This window comes from Phyllopteryx taeniolatus, chromosome 1 (genome assembly GCF_024500385.1).
Source record: "Phyllopteryx taeniolatus isolate TA_2022b chromosome 1, UOR_Ptae_1.2, whole genome shotgun sequence".
Lineage (NCBI taxonomy): Eukaryota > Metazoa > Chordata > Actinopteri > Syngnathiformes > Syngnathidae > Phyllopteryx > Phyllopteryx taeniolatus.
This window is the reverse complement of record NC_084502.1, coordinates 50,628,111-50,640,602: the sequence shown is the minus strand read 5'-3', so window position 1 is coordinate 50,640,602 and position 12,492 is coordinate 50,628,111.

Genomic DNA, 12,492 nt, shown 5'->3' with positions numbered 1-12,492 from the left:
AGGATTCCAGCGAACCATAGGGAGAGCCGTTATCCTCACATGGAGAAAACATGGAACAGTGGTGAACCTTCCCAGGAATGGCCTGCCTACAAAGATTACCCCAAGAGAACAGAAATGACTCGTCCAGGAGGCCACAAACCGACACAAGACAACTTCTAAAGAACTGCAGGCCTCCCTTGCCTTAGTTAAGGTCAGTGTTCATGACCCAACAATAAGGAAGAGACTTGGCAAAAATGGCATCCATGGCAGAGTTCCAAGGGAAAAACCACTGCTGACCAAAAAGAACATACAGGCTCAGCTTACTTTTGCAAAAAAAACATCTGAATGATTCCTAAGACTTTTGGGAGACTATTATATGGACTGACTAGATGAAAGTTGACCTTTTTCGAAGGTGTGTCTCTTGCTACATCTGGCGTAAATGTAGCACAGCATTTCAGGAAAAGAACATCCTACCAACAGTCAAATGTGGTGGTGGAAGCGTGATGGTCTTGGGCTGCTGTGCTCCTTCAGGACCTGGACAACTTGCTGTGATTGATGGAACCATGAATTCTGCTCTTTAACAGAAAATCCTTAAGGAGAATATTCAGCCATTAATTTGTGACCTCAAGCTGAAGCACACTTGGTTTTCGGCAGCAGAATAACGATCCAAAACACACCACCAAGTCAACTTCTGAATGGCTTAAAAAAAACAAAATGAAGGTTTTGGAGTGGCCTAGTCAAAGTCCAGACTTGAATCCAATTGAAATGCAGTGCCATAACCTTAAAAAGTGCCTTCATGCTCGAAAATTCAAACAATTCTTCAAGGAAGAGTGGACCAAAATATCTCCACAGAGATGTGATAGACATTTTAAGTTATAGAAAACGCTTGATTTCAGTTGTTGTTGCTGAGGATGGCCCAACCAGTTATTACCTTTAGGGGGCCATTACTTTTTCACACAGAGCCAGGCAACTTTGAGTAGGTTTTTTTCCCCTTAATAAATGAAATCACCATTTTAAAACAGCATTTTCAGTTCAATTGGGTTATATTTGTCTAATATTTACAGTTGGGCAAAAAAGTATTTCGTCAGCCTTGGTGGCTGACGAAATACTTTTTGTGCAAGTTCTTCCACTTAAAAAGATAAGAGAGGCCTGTAATTTTTTATCATAGGTGTACCTCACCTATGAGAGACAAAATGAGAAAAAAAAAATCCAGAAAATCACATTGTCTGATTTTTCAAGAATTTATTAGCAAATTATGGTGGAAAATAAGTATTTGGTCAAGAACAAAAGTTTGTTATATACCCTTTGTTGGCAATGACAGAGGTCAAACGTTTTCTGTAAGTCTTCACATACTGTTGCTGGTATTTTGGCCCATTCCTCCATGCAGAGCTCCTCTAGAGCAGTGATGTTTTGCGGCTGTCCCTGGGCAACACAGACTTTCAACTCCCTCCAAAGATTTTCTATGGGGTTGAGATCTGGAGACTGGCTAGGCTGCTCCAGGACCTTGAAAAGCTTCTTATGAAGCCACTCCTTCATTGCCCGTTGTGTTTGGGATAATTTTCATGCTGAAAGACCCAGCCATGTTTCATCCTCAGTGCCCTTGCAGATGGAAGGAGGTTTTCACTCAAAATCTCACAATAAATGGCCCCATTCATTCTTTCCTTTACACGAATCAGTCGTCCTGGTCCCATTGCAGAAAAACAGCCCCCACGCATGATGTTTCCACCCCCATGCTTCACAGTAGCTGAGTTCTTTGGATGGAACTCAGCATTCTTTTCCCTCCAAACACGACAAGTTGAGTTTTTACCAAAAAGTTCTATTTTGGGTTCATCTGACCATAAGACATTCTGCCAATCATCTTCTGGATCATCCAAATGCTCTCAAGCAAATTTCACATGTACTCATTTCAGCAGGGGGACACATCTGTCACTGCAGAATTTGAGTCCCTGGCAGCGTAGTGTGTTATTGATGGTAGCCTTTGTTACTTTGTTCCCAGCTCTCTGCAGGTCATTCACTAGGTCCCCCGTGCGGTTCTGGGATTTTTGCTCACCGTTCTTGTGATCATTTTGACCCCACGAGGTGAGACCTTGCGTGGAGCCCCAGATCAAGGGAGATTATCAGTGGACTTGTATGTCTTCCATGTTCTCGTAATTGCTCCCACAGTTTATTTCTTCCCACCAAGCTGCATACCCATTGCAGATTCAGTCCTCCCAGCCTTGTGCAGGTCTACAATTTTGTTTCTGGTGTCCTTTGACAGCTCTTTGGTCTTGGCCATAGTGGAGTTTGGAGTGTGACTGTTTGTGGTTGTGGACAGGTGTCTTTTATACTGATAATGACTTCAAACAGGTGCCATTAATACAGGTAATGAGTGGAGAACAGAAGAGCCTCTTAAAGAAGATGTTACAGGTCAGTGAGAGCCAGAAATCTTGCTTGTTTGTAGGTGACCAAATACTTATTTCCCAAAATAATTTGCTAAGAAATTCTTAAACACGAGAATGCCCAAACCCCAGACATTTGGCTTTTCTACCTATAATGCCTCAAGAGGAGCCGAGTGGCTGGATTAGTTTGAACTAATATCCCAACTCAGGTGTGAACAGCCCAGCAATTTGGTTTTTCTAATTTGCATCCCCAAAGGGCTGGCTCATTCAGTTTTTCCACTATATTTCACCATCCTGTCACCATTGTTTTGTAAATGAGGCAATTACTCTCTACTCTATACACAGTTACTGAAAGAGAACTGATGTTGCTTTGCCTTTACCTGAAAAAAATATTACTGGCTGTATGCTTACACAACATTGGATACACTTTTGTTCTATACATCCAATTACGGATACACACCCAGACCTTTTTATAAACATATAGTTTATCGTTACTGACGTATCCCTGCCAATAGCCAACACGTTCATGAATAAAGTTACAGAAAATTGAGCTCGCTTTGTCTCTGAGTACCACAATCTCGGGACACGGTAAGAGCGTCGGACTGAATTTCCGAACATACCCTGTGTTGATATTTTGTGTTTGTTGTGTCCGTGCGACCAAGTGTAACGCAACTATATGTTTGTAAGGAGATCTGGGCGTGTATCTGTAATGAGATGTATCAAACAAAAAGTATGCAGTGTTGTGTCAGTATGCAGCCAGTCATTTCTATCAAAATCAGTGTGTTGTAATGTAACAAGAGAGAATTAGCGGTTTAGAACTAATCTACTATAGTTTCTCACAGCATTGTGTTCAACAGGCTACAATTAGTAATATTTCCACTTTTGTTATCGCAACAAAAAAATATTTTCCCCTCCCTTCATAGTAAGAGGTCGACAGTTTGTTTTTAATTTCTTGTTAAGATTTATTGCTGATGCACAAGCTTCAAACAAGACTTTGTTACTTATAAATTACTGCAATGAAATATACAAACACAAAAATCTGTGCAGTATGTGGATAAAGTGAGCTCTTCAACCCTCTACATTGTCTGAACATACTTGGCACTGCCACACCTTCTCCTTTCTGCATTTGCCACGTGTACTTGTAGCAATCAACACAGCACACCGCGGCGTGATTGTTCTTGCACCGAAAGTTCACTTGGCACATTGCTTTTTCCTTGGCCAGGTGTGGAAGGTTTTTGCCCTATTGGCTCCCACATGTGACTGAGCGAGCTCGCTTGCAAGCTGCACCAGGAAGTCCACCCATCTCTCCTTCACGGCAGTGCATACCTGATAAAGGATTAATTCAGCACTGCAATGTCAATCATGTTGTAAAACACAGCGACTGGCCATCGACGTGTTCCTGAGCGCACACTGTACTCTCACACCATCTGGTCTATCAGATCCACAGCGCACTTCCTGCTGTTTTAGTCGGTGACTGTGTTCAGCTTTTTTTTTCCGGGTATCCCCAGTCTCAACCATGCTGTGCATGCTGCTGAGGATGCAGACGGTCTTCCTCCGTTTGGGCGCATACATTGTCAGTGTGGCACCAGAGGTTGAAAACACCTGATGTATAAGATGAGATAAAACGTTATTATGGTAGCACTTACACGCACACCATGATGACACTCGGCGCCATGATGAAAAACAAGAAAAAAAATCATAGCACTACATTAAACAAAATATCTGTAACATACCTCAGAGCTGAATTCATTGCGGTCCATAGTCTTTTTGGCTGATTCTGGAAGCTCCCGGCGAATCTTATTGAGGAGAGTGGTCTTCCGGCTGAGCAGTCGTTGTGGAAGTGACAATGATGTGAAGAAGTTGTCTGTGGTAACGGTTCGTCCTTTGTCCATGAACGGTTCCATTAGCTTCATCACCACATTTTCGGATAGTGTCTCTCCTGTGGGACGACTGGAGTCTTTGCCAAGATATGGGATCATATTGCACACATACTTGGATTTCAAGTCACATGCCAACCAGAACTTGATCCTAAACTTGTCAGGTTTTGTTGGAATGTGCTGCAGGAAACAGCAGCGTGTCTTTGTTGGAAAAGGTTGCTTGTCAATGGTGATGTGCCTGCCTGGGTTGTAAGATGTGATGCAGTTGGCAACGAAAGGCCCCCAAATGTCGGAGATGGCAGCAAACCTGTCAGTCCCAACTCGCGCGTGTCCTTGTCATCAAAGCGTAGGTGTCTCATGATGTCTTGGAAGCGGTTTCGGGCCATAATTCGGATGATCAGTGGGTGTCCCAGTTTTACTGACCATACGTAACGCAGTGATGGAAGTTTGATCACACCATGTAAGAGATAGCAATGAACACCATTACTCCATGCTGTGTCTGTTCGTCCATGCTGAACAGTCCACTCCTGAATATTTTGAAGCATGCCAAGAGTGACGAAACAGAGGAAACTATGTAAGCGACTCGACACTGTTCTTCTGACTAACGCAGTTGACTCTCCATCTGCAGCGTAAGATTCAATTGGGCTGTGATAGAGATGCCTTCCGACCTGTTCTTCACACCACACTGTGCCATCTTTTGCCTTTTGCCTTCTCTGCTGGCCCGGTATGTGTCTCCAGTCGGCATCTCTTTTCTGGTGGCGGGGAAGTCTCCATCATCAGTAGGGTGATCAATGAAATATGATGTGAGCTATAAAAACTTCAATGAAGGTTAGAAATCTATGCAAAGATATCATTTGAAATATAATTCCAAAACATCAAGTATGCTTCCTCTGTATTGATTTAGCATTGTTTTTGTCTTTTCCTAAAACACGAATGCCATAATCAGCAAATGAAAATAGGATGTTTAGGAAATCTTACTAGAAGAAATTTCTGAGTCTGAACTTAGCTCAAGGGCAATGTCTTCTCCATCGGAGTCGCAAAGGTTGACTTGGTTCAGGATCAAATCCAAAGCCTGCTGAGTGCTGTAGACTTTCTGCATCTTCGTTTCCTAGTTGACTGAGTAAATGAACTACTATGTGCCGTGAGCGAGCTATTTATCCATCTCGGGTCTATTGTTCAGTCATCGTTCACGCCGACACCGACCCTTCCTCCACACCATACCCAGTAGGCGTGCTTTTGCATTTTCAATCAATGTTTATATCTATTTTTTTTTTTTTTTTTCTTATTTTGTTGTTTTCACCAGGATTTTCTGTGTTTATTTATATGGCACACTTACAATGTCCACAGTCGCACCAAGTGCTGCATGGTTATGCAAGTATGTACATATAACATACACATACCATTCATATACACATAAAAGTTAACTTAAAGTGAATAACATTTAACATTTGATGGCATAACCCTTACTTGCAATAATTGAATCAAGCCTGCTGTCATGAACGGAACAGAGGATAGGACCCAAAAATGCACGACTCCAAAACAAATGGACAGTTTCAAAAAAGAGAGGTTTAATATACGGGCATAGGTCGGTACACAGGCAGGCAATCCAAAACAGGCAACAGTATCCAAAAACATGAGGCAAAAAGACGAGGTCGATAATCGGAAAAGGGCCAAGTCTTACTGTGAGTCTGTGACGTGGAAACAAGGAATGCTGGAACGCGATGACAAGGTACAACGAACTGTCGACGAGAAAGAATGAGACACGAGGTTAAATGCATGGGGTAATTAGGGTGAACGAGGAACAGGTGGTGAAGATGCTCTTAGGAGCAGGTGTGTGTGAAACAGGGGGAAGACAAAAACCGGAACACACACCCATGACAGTACCCCCCCCCCCCCCCCCCCCCCCTTAACGGCCAGCCCCAGACGGCCCCGGGGCCCCTGGATGTGCAACGTGGAAGTCCCGAATGAGCGAGTCATCCATGATAAACGCAGACGGCACCCATGAACGTTCCTCAGGCCCGTAGCCCTCCCAGTCCACCAGATATTGAAACCCCATCCGACGAGAAGACAACAGCCGCTTCACAGAGAAGACAGGGCCCCCATCCAAAAACCGGGGGGGAGGAGGGGGCCTGGAAGGCGGGACCAGAGGGGACTCTAGAGTAGGCTGACGTGAAAAGCAGGGTGGACCCGCATTGACCTTGAGAGCCTCAGCTTCATGGTGACAGGGTTGATGATCTTTGTGATGGGGAAGGGCCCAACGAACCTGGGAGCGAGCTTCTTGGACTCCACCCAGAGTGGAATATGTTTGGTCGAGAGCAAAACTCCCTCACCCACTTTGTAGTTCGGGGCCGGTGTCCTCTGACGGTCAGCAGCGGCTTTGTAGGACTGTCCCTGGCGCAGCAGCATCTGGCGGGCTCGCTCCCAGGTCCTCCTGCAGCGTCTCACCAAGGTCAATGCCGCTGGAACTGTGGACTCTAGGGGTATGGCAGGAAACAGGTTGGTAACCATGCACAACGTGAAAAGGCGATAGACCAGTGGATGCAGAGGGGAGGAAATTGTGGGAGAATTCGACCCAAACCAGTTTCTGAGACCAGGATCGCGTCTCCTGTGAAGCGAGACATCGGAGCCCAATCTCCAGGTCCTGGTTCAGCCTCTCGGTTTGGCTGTTGGTTTCAGGGTGAAACCCAGATGACAGACTGACGGTAGCACCTATGAGATTGCAAAACTCCTTCCAAAATTGCGAAATGCATTGGGGACCCCTATCAGACACCACATTCTTGGGGAAACCATGGAACTTGAATACCTGATTAATCATTAACTCTGCAGTATCTTTAGCTGAGGGGAGTTTCGGGAGTGCAATGAAGTGAGCCATTTTAGAGAACCTGTCAACAACTGTGAGACCTGTGGTATTTCTTTTCGAGGCCGGTAATCCTGTCACAAAGTCTACGGAAATGTCTGACCAAGGACGTTGTGGTATTGGCAGGGGTGGCAACTCCCCAGAAGGACGTTGACGAGAGGGCTTGTTAGCAGCACATACCTGGCAAGCATTGACGTAATCGATAACATCCCTCCTAACATTAGGCCACCAAAAGCGCTGTTCGACCACTGATTGTGTTTTGGCAATGCCTGGGTGACATACAGTTCGGTTCGTGTGAGCCCAGTGGATGACTCTTCCCCTTAAGGTCGGAACCACATAAAGCCTGTTTTCAGGGCAATCTTCTGGGCTAAGAGTGTTTTTCAGAGCCTCTTTAACTGCAGTTTCGACATCCCAAACAAAAAAGTAAATGAAACATGACTTGGGCAAAATAGTCTTAGGGTCGGACAAAGAATTCTCTTTGCAGAAAATACGTGACAAAGCATCTGGCTTACTATTTTTAGAACCAGGTCGGTAGGATAACATGAAATTAAATCTAGTGAAGAACAGAGCCCATCGAGCTTGCCTCGCATTTAATCTTTTAGCAGATTGAATATACTCAAGGTTCTTGTGATCTGTCCATACTAAAAACTGAGTCTGTGCCCCCTCTAGCCAGTGCCTCCACTCCATCAAAGCCACCTTGACTGCCAGCAGTTCACGGTCACCAATGTCATAATTTCTCTCAGCTGGGGTCAGTTTTTTGGAGAGAAAAGCACAAGGATGATATTTACCATCCTTGAGAGATTTCTGGGAGAGCACTGCTCCTATTCCGGCATCAGACGCATCGACTTCTACCACAAACTGCTGTTTGAGATCTGGCAAAGTAAGGATGGGAGCGGAGGTAAAGCTTGATTTAAGTTTCTGAAAAGCTGCCTGACAAAGCGGGTTTCATACAAAAGGTCTGTGTGGCGAGGTAAGATCCTGCAAAGGAGAGGCTATAGAACTTAAATTTCTGAAAAAGTTTCTGTAGAAGTTTGCGAACCCTAAGAACCTTTGTACATCTTTGCGTGACGTGGGAGTAGGCCAATTAATAACGGCATCGACTTTGCAAGGGTCCATTTTGACTTCACTTTGAGCCAGGACGAAACCCAGAAAAGAAACGGACGCCTTGTGGAACTCCCATTTCTCAGCCTTGACATATAGTTGATTCTGCAGTAACCGCTGCAATACAGACCGGACATGAATAATGTGAGTCTCCTCATCCGGGGAGAATATTAAAATGTCGTCCAAATAAACGAAAACATACACATTCAACATGTCACGCAGGACATCATTGACAAGGTTTTGGAAAACAGCTGGAGCGTTAGTAAATCCAAAAGGCATTACCAAATACTCATAATGTCCTGTTGGTGTGTTGAAGGCTGTTTTCCATTCACCCCCCTCCCTTATCCTGACTTGATGATACGCATTTCTTAAGTCTAGTTTGGTGAAAATCTTGGCTCCCTCCAGGAACTCAAAGGCGGTGGAGATGAGAGGAAGAGGATACCTGTTTTTTACAGTTATCTCGTTGAGACCCCGGGAATCGATACAGGGTCGCAGGGTATTGTCCTTTTTGTCCACAAAGAAAAATCCTGCTCCCGCAGGGGATGAAGATGGGCGAATGATCCCGGCTGCCAGTGATTCTTCCACGTACTCCTTCATGGCCTTGTGTTCCGGCCCTGAAAGAGAGAACAACCTCCCTCGTGGGGGTGTGGTTCCAGGCAGCAATTCAACAGCACAGTCATAAGGTCTGTGGGGTGGAAGGGATTTGGCCTTGGACTTGGAAAAAACGTCTTTAATGTCATGGTAACAGGTGGGCACTTGAGACAAGTCAGGTTCAGAGTCAATAAATACAGGTGTATGAATCTCTTAATCTGGAGAGCATAGTGTCACTTTAGGAAGAACCCGGGTAGGGTCTTCCTTAATGAAATTTAGACTCACCTCTCCCGTGCCCTTGCTACCGGCACCGGCAACTTTGACGTGACAGTTGCTCATGGAATGACCCAAATGACCGCAGTAGAAGCACCCCCCTTCCCTCGTTGACGTTCCTCAGGGGAGAGACGGAACCTGCCCAGTTGCATGGGTTCAACCGTGGGGACGCTAGCCAGTGGGTTGAGACCAGAAACAGGGGATCTGTCTTGGTTTGGCTAGGCACCGAGGCTCGTCCTCCAAGTGCGCGGTGACGCAGCCCTCCGCCGATCTCCATCCAGCTCGCGATCCAAAAGCCTCTTGTCGATTTTTACGGCGAGAGCGATGAGTGTCCAAGTCGGTCGGCAAGTCTAGCGAGACCAAATGATCCTTGATGGCAGGGGATAGTCCATGAAAAAAGGCATCGAGTAGCGCCCGATTATTCCACTGACTCTCAGCTGCTAGAATGCGAAACTCAATCGCGTAATCTGACACCCTGCGCTTGCCTTGTTGTAAGGTGACAAGGGAGCGAGCTGCCTCACGATCTGGTGTGGAAAATTGAAAGATTTGCTCCATAGTCTTTACGAAAAAAGCCCACGAATGACACACGGCGGAATTGCGGCTCCAATCAGCAGTAGCCCACGCCTCCGCACGACCAGTCAGGTGGGAAATGACGAAAGCGACTTTTGCCCGCTCGGTGGGGAAGACAGCTGCCTGCAGCTCAAAGTGGAGTTCGCACTGAGTGATGAACGGCTTAATGTTCCCAGAATCTCCAGAGAACCTCTCCGGTCGAGAGAGCTGTGGGCAGACAGCAGCAGAGGTGGCAGGTGGCTGCATGGTGACTGCTTCACATGGAAATGTTGATACCGTGGCGGTATCGGGTGTTGTGCCAACTGGTTCCTTCTCTTGAATCATTTTCATAAGAAGTTCAAACTGTGAGGCCTCCTCTCTCATCATATTGTCCTGATGCCTTGACAGTCGCTCTCGATGAAGGTGGAGGGCAGCAAGCTGCTCATCCTGCTTTGAGAGGCATTGACCCTGCGCTTGAAGGGCTTTGCGCACCGGGTCTGAATTTGCTGGGTCCATGTTATGGCCAGTTCGTTCTGTCATGAACGGAACAGAGGATAGGACCCAAAAATGCACGACTCCAAACAAATGGACAGTTTCAAAAAAGAGAGGTTTAATATACGGGCATAGGTCGGTACACAGGCAGGCAATCCAAAACAGGCAACAGTATCCAAAAACATGAGGCAAAAAGGCGAGGTCGATAATCGGAAGAGGGTCAAGTCTTACTGTGAGTCTGTGACGTGGAAACAAGGAATGCTGGAACGCGATTACAAGGTACAACGAACTGGCGACGAGAAAGAATGAGACACGAGGTTAAATGCACGGAGTAATTAGGATGAACGAGGAACAGGTGGTGAAGATGATCTCAGGAGCAGGTGTGTGTGAAACAGGGGGAAGACAAAAACCGGAACACACACCCATGACACCTGCGACCCATTGACTTTACCAGACTGCTGCATTCTTTCATTTGAAATGCTTTTCCAGGCCTTTACTGCAGCCTCTTTCAGTTCTTGCTTTTTTGTGGAGGGGTTCTCCCTTCAGGATGTAAAATGCATGCTCTATTGGGTTAAGGTCCAGTGATTGACTTGGCCAGTGTAAGACCTTCCACTTTTGCCCCTGATGAAGTCCTTAGTTGTGTTGGCAGTGTGTTTTGGGTCATTGTCTTGTTGCATGATGAAGCTTCTCCCGATTAGTTTGGATGCATTTTTCTGTAAACTGCCAGACATCCCTCAGGGGGTGCTGCTACGGGCTGTTCGGTCCCTGCACAACCAGTGTCAGAGTTTGGTGTGCATTGCTGGCAGTAAGTCGGACTCGTTTCCGGTGAGGGTTGGACTCCGCCAAGGCTGGCCTTTGTCACAGATTCTGTTCATAACTTTTATGGACAGAATTTCTTGGCGCAGAGGGGGTCTGGTTTGGTGGCCTCAGTATTGCATCTTTGCTTTTTGCAGATGATGTGGTATGTTGCATGATGCATGTTTTTTTGGGATGTGGGAGGAAACCGGAGTGCCCGGAGAAAACCCACGCAGGCACGGGGAGAACATGCAAACTTCACACAGGCGAGGCCGGGGATTGAACCCCGGTCCTCAGAACTGTGAAGCAGACGCTCTAACCAGTCGACCACCGTGCTGCCGGTAGAATACTATAAAAGTGCAAAGAAATGCACAAGTTCACTATCGCCACACTATTTTTGTTATTTTCCTTAGTAAAATTGTATTTGATTGTTGTTACTTTTTTATTTACACATTAAGAATACAGTTTTACTGGCGTGTTAAGCGCACAATGCTTTGTGGGTTAATTATTCATACCGAAGTCTTCAGTCATAAATCGTCATACAATAAGGACTGACTCACTGAAGGGCTTACAATACTTAGCTGAAATAATATTTACAATGAAAAGTAAGAACGTTCAACTTCGTCTGGAGTCTGTACTGTGAGATGGGTTAATGCGCTCCACGGCTGACCTCACGTAATAAGTGCTTCTCCCCCGTCAATCACCAACAGCTTTGCTAGTTAAACAGTTGCGTAATCTTGTCACCTTTTCTCACTCTTTGCATCAAAATTACGATGGCGGGAGCAATGGTGTGTGTATGCCCCAATATCAAACCGCCACTCACTTTCACGTACACACAGTTGGCTTCATGGACCACAATTTGCTTCCATCCATCCATCCATCCATCCATCCATCCATCCATCCATCCATCTATCTATCTATCTATCTATCTATCTATCTATCTATCTATCTATCTATCTATCTATCTATCTATCTATCTATCTATCTATCTATCTATCTATCTATCTATCTATCTATCTATCTATCTATCTATCTATCTATCTATCTATCTATCTATCTATCTATCTATCTATCTATCTATCTATCTATCTATCTATCAGTTAACAGTCTTTAGAGAAGTGTACTGAGAATGGTGTGCTTCTTTACATTTAGGTACTGTTAGAGGTTAGGAAAAGAGAACAAAGAAAAGTCGCAGCCCGGGTATAAACCTCTATTGCCCGGTTCTTTTATTCTGGTCGAGGTAAAACTTCAATGATTAGGGCGGATGAAAAGTTTAACAATTTATTCAAAAATACAAGGTCAAACAATAAGGTTGGAAATGGTTCAGTGCTGGGCTCTCCTCCACTTGATTCAGAGCAACGCCCATGGAAAAGAGACCGCAAAAGTTCTTGTCTGCTTGTTTTATGGCCAAAACGACTTCCCGTCGTGACGCCATGCAGTCGCCAACCAATCCTAGCTTCAGCCTACTGTTTGGGGTCCGTTCGGAAATTCAGTCCGATGCTCCCGTCACGCCCCGAGACCACTTTCTATAACTTTACTACTGAATGTGTTGGATATTGCTAGGGATGCGTCAGTACATCTGCCCAACACACCCTATGTT